Below are 11,693 nucleotides of genomic sequence, written 5' to 3' on the forward strand. Positions count from 1 at the left end.
TATTTTAACATATTAATTTGCCGTTTTTTAGATTATACTAATCCATATCTGATGAGTACAAGTTACATGTATTTATTTTTTAAGTTATGTTAGTGAAAACTTATTCGAACGTCAATATAGAAGTTAAACTTGGACATAGAATTTGGATTTGGTTTTGCTAAGTCTGACTGTTCATGGACGGTGGACTGGTCCCCTTTCCCCTCTCTATATCTGTCACTCCCTGTGGGGTATGTGAGGAAATAGATCGATATAATATAAGTTTTTTATAGTATTAATATATATATAGTTGAAAAATGCCTTCACCACTCAATTTATATTCAACCTTATATGTCCATTTATTTGGCCTATCTCAATTAATCCATTAACATTACTAATTTCTTTTTCAGTTTTCCTTGACTTAAAAGAAAATAAGTAAAGCTTTTTTCTTCAGACACATAGATACTGAAACTTGATTGGTTAAGGTTTTCTTTGTTTTTCTTTGTACATGTTAGATTTATATGCTTGACAACTTCTTGCTTGGACAGTGCTATTATCCGTTTTGTCCTTTTCTTAAAGAGTACAAGTTATTCGCATTGACAGGTGTAAAAAGATTATAGCATAAGGTCTAATTGGCGCAAAATGCCTCAAGACGCCTCAGAGCAGGTCTTGTCGTAGCTAAAAGACCTGCTATGCTGTATGAAGCATTTGATATATTAGGTGATTACGTTTCTGAAGTACATTAATAACCTGACAGACTAAGACAATGCATATATGAGGGAATTGAACTTTGAAAAAGTTTCGAGTGCTAATATTGAACTAATGGCCTAATGAGTGTATACGTCAAAATCTGTCTTTAGAATATTTAGCGTAATATGGTATTAAAAAGAGTTATCGATCGAGCTCGTCCAAGACACAGCAAGGTCAATAACCGATGTGCCGACATGAGCCGTGGTCAAGATATCGACAGAAATCGCAGTCAAGATGTCAACAATGATCGAGGTCGAAATTGACTATTGATGATAAGACTTGTAATGGCTAATTTATCATGACAGGGCACTAAAAGGGAATATTCTAGTGCATATTCCCTGCATTTATACTATTTGGAATTCCTAACAAAAAGTGAACTTTTTAGATTACCTTTTTACAAATATTCTTGTTCATATATTATTCCCCGTCTTTCCATCAGATCCGAGAATTGTTCATGCGAATCTTGGATCTATCTGTCATTCTTCATTGTCAGGCAAAATATTCGTCTCACTCATCCATTATTTGGTGAATCATTCTCTTTATTTACTTAAATGTCATTTATTGAGATTTATTGCTAGCTATATCTCCATTAATATTCTTGCTTCAAGAATCTCTTGCATTTATTGTCACCAACCGTACACGGAATCTGTCCCATCCATTGTACGTATGTGCTCTTAGCATCTAGAGTTATTATCCTTAGTCAGATTTAACCCCTCACTACATAAATTAATTAGTTCAGATTTAACCCCTCACTACATAAATTAATTAGTTTAACCAGAGATTATATTTTCTGGTCAAACAATTTGGCGTCGTTTGTGCGAATTTTCTAGCTAAGTTTTTTAGTTTCTTCTAGATCTACAACACTGGTGGCTGACAAAAAAAAGAACATTTTTCTCTCTGCACGCATATATCCAAAATGACGGGTAACAAAGAAAAAAGAACGAGAATAATGAGCGACCTCCCAACCAACCTCATGGACATCATCCACGAAAGCTTTGAAGTAGTGGATGAGGGCACAACGCCCAATGTCTCCCCTAAGCGAGGTGGATCACCCATCCCCACTACAGCATCACAAAATCCCTTGGCAATACATCCCTCACATCCGTGGGAGAGGAGACACCGCCAGCGATAAAGAAATTCCTTGAGGCCTGGTTGACTGATAAACTGACTAACGTCCTCCATAAACCCATTCAGGATGCGAACGCTGCAAATGCGAGAACCTGTGCTGCACCACCACTGAACGAGCAACATGATCAACCTCCCCCTACCCGCGACGACAGGTATCACTCACAATGTTGTTAACAATGCATGCGATAACAGTCTCATAGCCATTCCAAAAAGGATGGAGGAAATAGAAAACGAGAACAATGCACTTCAGGACCAAATGAGAGAACACCAAGAAAGGGTCAATAAAATACCGGGCATTCCTAAGTTATTGCCGAAGAGAGATGTCGGTCGGTTCGTCGAGAAGTCATACATCGATAACGCTGCCCCGCATGCCATACCGAAGACCTTTAAAATGCCACCCTACCTGAAAATATATGATGGCACGTCTGACCTCGAGGATCATGTAACCCACTACGACACCGCCATGAAAGGCAATAACCTCGCCAAAGGATAAGTATCCTCCATTGTGCTAAAGAAATTCAGCGAAACCCTCACGAGAGGTGCATTGACTGGTACTCGCAACTGCCAACTCGTTCCATTGAAACATTTGAGGAAATGGCCGATAAATTTGTGACGGCCCATGCAGGGGCCAAGAAGGCCGAGGCAAGAGTGAATGACATCTTTACTATCAAACAGTCTCCGGGAGAGGGACTGAGGGACTTCCTTGCCTATTTTAACCGAGTAAGAATGACTTTTCCCAATGTATCAGAAGGAATGGCGATAGCCGCTTTTCAAAAGGGGCTGAGCAGAAATAGTTCAAGGGAGACAAGAAAATTATTGAGTCGTCTTATGAAATACCCCCCCCCCCAAACAACTTGGGACAAAGTATATAATGCGTATTGTGCCGAAGTCGGAGCAGACGAAGATGACCTCAATGTACCGACTCATCGATTGACCTCAGTACAAGCAGAATCCAGAAAAGATCTAGCAGCCTCGCGGCCAAACTAGGAACAACATCTCCCATATGTCAGAGCTTGACAATATTTGCGTGTCACCTCACAATTTCTGCGTGTCACTTACAGAGCTCGTCTACGCCATGGAGAAGTTTGGACCAAAGGTTAAGTGGCCACAAAAGATGAGGTCAGACTCGAATACCAGAAAATTAGACGCCCTCTGCGAGCTCCATCAAGAGCGAGGGAACAAAACTGAAGATTGCATCGGCCTAAGACATGAGGTAGTAAACATGCTGCGATAGGGACACCTCAAAGAATTGCTGAGCGGTCGGGGAAGGACCAACTTTTCCAGGGGACGCGAACAATATCAAGGGCCACTGAAGCCGCCCTCGCCAGCCCGCACCATCCACATGGTCATCAGCAGTGGAGACGACGCTTCCATCAATGTGAAGTGCACTATGACCCACAAGCTCAAACAGTATATCACCCACGAACGGTATGATGAACTCGAAGAAGGTATCATCTTCGAGAAGTCAGATACCAACAGTTTGGCATTCCATCACTATGACGCTCTTGTTATTACTTTAAGAATTTTAAATACTGACGTAAGACGAATTATGGTAGATGATGGTAGCAGCGTGTGTACTATCCATCCCCGAGTACTCACACAAATGAAACCCGAGAACAAGATTGTACCACGCTGCAACACACTAACAGGCTTTAACAATGCAGTTGAACGAACATTTGGCGAGATCACAATCCCCGTCCTGGCGGGTGGCGTCTCTCTGGAGACCACATTCCACATCCTTGACCAGGACATAACATATAACGCCATAATAGGGCGACCGTGGATACATTCCATGAGAACCATACCCTCCAGCTTGTACCAAATCATCAAATTACTAACTCCATGGGGCATATTCAGCATACACGGGGAACAACGCACATCCCAAGAGTGCTACCGCATCGCCCTAGACTGCACGGACACCCAACAAATGAGAGATAAAGAGAAGGAAGCATAGCAATCTACATGTTTGAGGTCGGTAGGTGATGATATCGAAGACTTCATCAGAGACCCTGATGTGGCCGAGGCCATAGGATTTAACATAGAGGACCTCGACCCCATTCAACTAGATGTCAACGACCACAACAAGAAAGCTTACATCGGCTATAAACTCCAAGAACTGGGTAAGTTTCGCAATTTTTTAATTGCTAACACGGACATGTTTGCTTTTAGACATATAGATATGCCAGGTATTCCAAAGGAGATCGCCACACACAAATTAAATATCGATCCACTCTACCCCAAGTAAGGCAGGTTTGACATAAGTTCAATTCCGCAATCAATGACGCAGTACGTGAAGAAGTGAAAAAATTATTGGAAAATGGCTCCATCAGAGAGTCAAAGTACCCCCAATGGGTCAGCAACGTGGTCATGGTGAAAAAGAAGAACGGAAAATGGCGGATGCGCGTAAAGTTCACCGACCTGAACAAATCTTGCCCCAAGGATTTGTTTCCACTACCTCATATCGACCAGCTCATCGATGAGACAACCGGGCATGAGTTGCTGAGTTTCTTAGATGCCTACTCAAGCTACAACCAGACCCTTATGGATGAAGAGGACCAGGAATAGACCACCTTCATCACCCACCAAGGGACTTACTGCTACAGGGTCATGGCTTTCGGATTGAAAAATGCAGGTTCAACTTACAAAAGTCTGGTGACGAAGATGTTCAAAGAACAACTTGGAAAACCGATGGAGGTATACATCGACGACATGCTGGTCAAGTCCAAAAAGAAATAAGATCACATCGACCATTTAAGAGAAGCCTTAGGCATACTTAGGCAATACGGCATGAAACTGAACCCCGAACAATGTGCATTCGGTGCGGCCTCAGGAAAATTCTTGGGTTTCCTAGTGTCGCAACGGGGTATCAAGGTCAATCCCGACCAAATCAAGGCCATCAAGGGTATACCAGAGCACTTGACCACCAAATATCTAGTCCAAAAACTAACTGGCAGTATCGCCGCTCTGTCAAGGTTCATCCCATGATCCTCCGATAGGTGCAATAAGTTCTTCGGCGTACTCAAAAAGAAGAACGGCCCCCAATGGACCCCTGAGTGCATCCAAGCACTGAAGGAGTTAAAGGTGTACCTGTCCTCGCCACCATTGCTCTCAAAACCGGAACCAGAACAACCTCTCTTCATTTATCTCGTTATATCGGATGTAGATGTGAACGCAGTCTTGGTCCAAGAAAATAAAGGTACGCAATCTCTCATCTATTACATTAGCAAGACACTAGTCGACGCCGAGACGAGGTACCTCCATCTTGAAAATCTAGCTCTAGCCTTAGTCGTAGCTTCATAGAAGCTTAGACCGTATTTCCAATGCCACCCCATCTCGGTCGTCACGACTTTCCCCTTAAGAAGCATTTTACACAAACTCGAAATTTCGGGCACATTGGCCAAATGGACCATCGAACTAAGCGATCATGATATTATATGTCGATCGCAAACGACGATAAAGTCTCATGTCCTCACCGACTTTGTCGCCGACTTCAGTGCGCATATACTGCCTGAAGTAAAAATGGAAGTCGTCCACGCTTCTTTCTAAATACACGATCTCTGGGTCCTATACACCGATGGTGCATCCAACACATCGGGTACTGGACTGGGACTCATACTCGAAGTCCCAACAGGCGAAGTGGTTCGCCAGTCCATAAGGTGCAAGGACATGACTAACAACGAGTTCGAGTATGAGGTCATAATTACAGGACTAAGACTAGCACTCAAATACGGGGCGTAGCGTCTAAGTCTACATTGCGATTCTCAGCTTGCGGTCAACCAAGTCATAGGGACTTCCCAAATCAAGGATCAAAGGTTACAAAAATACCAGACCGAAATATGCAAACCACTACTCGAGTTCGACGAATGTCAGCTCGACCAGATTCCCCGAGCACAGAATATCGAGGCAGACGGCCTCTCCAAATTAGTAGCAGCCACCAAAAACATCACAATCGGAGACCAAAATGTGGTCCACCTCCTCAACTCATCGATAGACCAAATCGAGGTAAGAATCATAAACCTAACTTGGGATTGGCGCAACCGTATTATTACATATTTATAGGACGACATACTCCCCAATGCTAAAAAAGAGGCCAAGAATCTGCGAATGCAAGCGGCCAGGTACAACATCATTCATAATGACCTGTACAAAAGGACATATGGTGGCCCCCTAGCGAAATGCTTGTGCCCAAATCAGACGCGGCACATCATTGAAGAAGTGCACGAAGGCCACTACGGAGCTTACTCCGGAAATCGAGCTTTGGTCAGGTGCCTCATACGAGCTGGATACTACTGGCCCACCACGAAAAAGGAGGCCACAGATTTCGTGAAAAAATATGAGCAATGCTAGAAGTATGCCCCAATGATCCACCAAGCAGGCGAACACCTACACTCAGTAACTTCCCATTGGCCGTTCATCAAATGGGGAATGGATATCATGGGCCCTCTCCCGGACGGATGAGGTAACGTACTATTTCTCTTGGTTTTAATTGATTATTTCTTTAAATGGGTGGAAGCAGGAGCATTCGCGCAAATACGCGAACAGGAAGTAATCGCCTTCATATGGAAGAACACCATATGTCGTTTCGGTCTCCCCAAAAAAATCAACTGCGATAACGAACCCTAATTTGCAGGAAAGAAAGTTGCCGACTTTTTTGAAAAATGGCACATCAAAAGAATACTGTCAACGCCTTACCACCCCGCGGGTAACGGGCAAGCGGAGTCCTCCAACAAGTCAATATTGAACATCATGAAGAAGTAACTCGAAGACGCCAAAGGACTATGGCTGGAGATATTACCAGAAGTACTCTAGGCCTACCGAACAAAGCCAAAAATGAGCATAGGGGAAACGCCATACTCGTTAGTCTATGGGACTAATGCAGTAATACTAGTCGAGGTCGGGGATCCCAGTCTAAGATACTTTCGCGAAAAAGGACCCCAAAATGACGACAATAGAAGGAAGGAACTTGATGAAGCCGGGGAATGAAGAGATATGGCCTACATAAGAATGGTCTCCCAAAAGCAACAAGCAAAACGCTATTATAACAAGAGGGCAAAGATCAGGCCACTTAAAGTCAGGGACTACGTGCTTAAAGCTAAAACACAACCAAGCAAATACCCACAGGAAGGCAAACTAGGAACAAACTGGGACGACCCATACAAAATCATGGCAGCAACAAGCAAAGGGTCATTCACACTAGAAATAATGGAAGGAAAGTGACTACCAAGTAACTAGAACATTACACACCTCAAGTACTTCAACCTTTAAAGGACGAGGTCCCTAAAGTCACACTCTTTTCTCTCACTCGAGTTTTGTCCCAATTGCGTTTTCTCGAAGAGGTTTTTAACGAGGCAATGACAGAGATACTTCAGGATTGATGTACGCACATACGAAGACACTAGACCACCAGTTCATTACTCGATCTCTCACTTTTTTTCCAGCTCGCCCAATGAAGGGACTAGATGGACTGGGACTGAACTACCTGCCAACGCCCAGAAAATATGTAAATCTCTCCAAGAATATGAATAAAGCACAAGTACATGAAGTTTATTTCTGCTCTCCCCAAGCAAAGGTTACATTTGACCTCGTTCGAATTAACACCTACTCGACCCGTTAAATTCGGCCTTGTTCGAATTAACACCTACTCGGCCCACGACCTCAATTGATTAAAGGTTACATTCTACCTCATTCAAATTAATACCTACTCGGCACACGACCGCAATTAATTAAAGGTTACATTCGACCTCATTCGAATTAACACCTACTCGGCCCACAACATCAATTTATTAAAGGTTACATTCGATCTCGTTCGAATTAATACCTACTCGGCCCACGACCTCAATTGATTTAAGGTTACATTCGACCTCGTTCGAATTAACACCTACTCGGCCTACAACCTCAATTAATTAAAGGCTATATTCGACCTCATTCGAATTAACACCTACTCAGCCCACGGCCTAAATTAATAAAAGGTTACATTCAACCTCGTTCGAATTAGCACCTACTCGGCCCATGCCGAATGCAAATCAAAGGTTATATTCGACCTTGTTCGAATTAGCACCTACTCGGCCCACTGCCTCAATTAATTAAAGGTTACATTCGACCTCGATCGAATTAGCACCTACTCGGCCCACGACCTCAATTAATTAAAGGTTGCATTCGAACTCGTTTGAATTAACACCTATTCGGCCTACGGCCTCAATTAATTAAAGGTTACACTCGACCTCGTTCGAATTAACACCTATTCGGCCCATGACCTCAATTAATCAAAGGTTATATTCGACCTCATTCAAATTAATACCTACTCGGCCCACGACCTTAAATAAATGAAGGTTACTTTCAACCTCGTTCAGCCTACTCAAACAAATTGGTTACGACAAAGTCAATCAAGCAATAAAATCAGAAAAACGCACAAACCCGAACAAAGAAAATGAATCAGGTACGAATAACAGAACACTTCATACTTAGAATATTTGTTCTTTACAAAGGCTAGAATCCACGCCTACAAAAAGTACACACAAATCTGCAACTAAACAAAAAAGAAGAATAAATAATCACTGCCTGGCCTAGCGGCAACACCAACTTTATCGCCCAGACCATCTCCACCTACCTCCTCGTCGTCGCCATAGCCAATGGGATATTCATCCTCGTACCAAGCATCCTGTTCAACCCGATCCACGCCCGCATTCTCCTCTTTATCACCTGCTTCCGGTGTAGTGGGATCATATTCGCAAGCAAACTGAGCCTCACGTGCCTTATCACGGCCATCCTCGAGGTTGGCTTCTAAAATAGCCCCCGCCCCATCAGATCCCTGAATATGTCCACCTAGGCCTCATCATGAATCCATTCCTCATACAAATACCGCAGAGCATCAGGAAAAGAAGAAGTCCGGGAAGAGGACGGTTTAGCCAACAATTGCGCCTTCTCGGCCTCAAAAGAAGCAACTCGATCACTAAGCCTCAAAGCCTCTTTTTCTAGCTCCCCTACCCACTCATCAAGCCTCTCCTCTCTTAGCTTGGTCGTCTCCAGGGCACTCTCCTTCTCAGAACGTGGAATACGGATCACAATTGTAAAAGCCTCCGCTCTTCTCACATCCCGACAACTGAGCCAACTTTACCTTCTCTAAGCTTGTCGCCTTCTCAACGACCTCACCACTCAGAGCGTCCACTTTGAGTTGGTACTCCTCGATCTCGGCACGCAGTGAAACCACCTGAGCCTGAGGATCGGTGTATTGGGCCTCAACCACTATGCTCACCTCAAGTTCTTCTTCTTTGTCTCTCAACGCCCCCTCAAGGACGCTGTATTTTCTGATGACTCTCACCAACTCATCATCCTTTTCCTTTAACTCGTCTCGGAGAGCCCGGAAATTGCTACTCCCACCAATTCGTCTGCAAAGCTCGTGATGTTTATCATAGTATACGCGATACTTCCACTCCATCTTTTGAAAAATAGCCTTACGCCTCTCCTCCCTCCGGGCATTCTCGATCTCCTAAATCATGGTCTAAAAGAAAGACAAAACGAGGAATAAGAACGAAACTATTCTCAACAAGAAAAAAGAACGGAGAAAAAATCAAAAGGCTTACCCTAAGAGCGAGGCCGGCTATATTCCTCGACAAAGTAGCATCCTTAGCTTCTCAGGGGTTTTACCCTTCACATTGGAATAGATGGGACCAAAAGAAGGGACCACGTCCTCAGTATTCACCAGCAAATCCCGGTCCAAGGAGATCCCAATGGTCCACGTGATCCCCTCCAGTCTCACCTCAAGTCGGGTAAGCCCTTCCCTCGTCATCCTCACCTCCTAGACATCCATATAGGAATCCGTCTCATAACCTTCTTCGGCTATGCTTTTCCTCTTTGTGTCAACCTTAGAAAAAGGATCCTCGGCTGGTAGCGAGGCCGATAGCTCATCCTGCCGTAAGATGTCAAGGACTCTCACCGACGGCCCTTCAAAATCCATCACGGCCTCAGGAAGAGATGTACCCTACTCGTTCCCCGACGACGGCAGAATCGTGGGCGATAACTCGACATCAACTCCAAAATTTATGGTCTCTGTTTCTCGAACGACAAAATCACCCATCGCCGATCTCGCCGTCCGGACGGGATCATCGCTAACATATACAGATCGCCTCTTATGGGGGAGAAAGTTATCATTATTCGACAACAACTCCTCTTCATCGTCCTCGACTACTAGATGGTGTAGAGGGGAGATTGAGAGCCTTGCCACAAGCATAGTCGATGACCGAACATACCTCAACGTAGCAGAAGAATAGAAGGTGCCTTCCTTTTACGGAACGCAGGAGCTGGAGCCCTCGACCTTCTTGAGGATCCTAGAGCTGAAAAAGAAAAGCCAAAGAAGCATTTTTAAAAGACTGTCACCTCTTGTGCAAAATCGTGACGAGCAGACAACAACAAGGTCAAAATGACAGAGATAAAGGATAACAAGTGACCATGTATAAATAAATACATATAGACGAACTCACGGGTCACGGAAGGCGCGGACCCAAATTTCTTGATAAATGTCGACCATTCACGAATCCCTACTATGTGAGGCAAAACTTGGTTGACCCGATTGTGGACGTCACCAAGCAAAGGAAGGGGCAAAGTCTCGGCTGCATAAAGAAAGGACGGAATACCAGATCATGACTGAAATGGACAAAACAAATGCTAAAGGAAAAATACTTACGAGCATAATTCCAAGCCTCGGGAAACCTGCTCGCGTTGGACACCACGTCCTCGGTCTTGACAAAGAAATAGTAGATACAGAACTGACTATTTGACTTATTTTCCATATTCATCGCCAAACGTTTACTTCCTCGATGGCAAAGATGCAGCATCGCCCCTATAGAAACTGGGGCAAAGATATGCATCAGGTGGCGAAGTGAGACCCCATGGCCAGCCAACTCCACATATTTCGTCAACATCTAGATAAATTTATAGACTTAAGGGGAGTTGAGCTGGGCAGACACCGTAGTAACGGCAAAACTCCTCTCCCAATGGGAGAATAGCAAATGAATAACCTACATAGTACGGGTACATGTAGAACGCGCAATATCCCGGGCGATGTATCTGTACCACATCGCACCCCGCCGGAATCAGATTGATGTGAGTCGAGATTTTGAAATCTTCCATAAACTCAGCAAGGTCGACATCATTCTTCATTGAATCTGAGACCTCAAAATCGTCGTCAGGAAATTTTGAAAAATCAGATCTATTCTCACTACGAGGAGTTGTTTCCTCTACTGTAGGAAACCTCTCGTCTTCAAGGGAAACAGAAACATCATTGTCGTGAGGAGGCATACGTACCGCCAAAGGGGTATGACCATCTGCCATGCCGGAACCAGAAGGTGTGTTAACCATATTTTTGAGAAAGGAGGTTTTAAGCACAAAAGGGTTGAAAATAGTAATAATCACTAAAAATGCGAATGAGCTTCGAACAATTGAGGGAGAAGAAGATGCAGAGTATGCTGTGTACCAAAAGCTTCGTAAATGTTAAAATATTACCCACACATCCCTATTTATAAATATACAGGCATCGAAACCGAGAAATCAGGCCATCATTACCTAGTGCAGGTACCGAAACGACAGAGGTGTGAGAAACAACACAAAGCATCGGAAAAACACGTCATAATAATGTATGATGTCATGACGTTACTCTGAAACAATGCATCTCCAAAGGTTGCAGCTCATGAATAGTCATGTTGTCACCTCGTCTAAAGCGCTGCTATCCAACTTGCTCGCCTAATTTTGTCAACTACGACAAAACAAAGTCCGCTCATCAAGACCGACCTGACTCGGCCTTAATAAGCGGATGGACTAACTGTAAAGGCAAAACTCCGTCTTTA

Source organism: Nicotiana tomentosiformis, chromosome 12, assembly GCF_000390325.3.
Source record: "Nicotiana tomentosiformis chromosome 12, ASM39032v3, whole genome shotgun sequence".
Classification (NCBI taxonomy): Eukaryota; Viridiplantae; Streptophyta; class Magnoliopsida; order Solanales; family Solanaceae; genus Nicotiana; species Nicotiana tomentosiformis.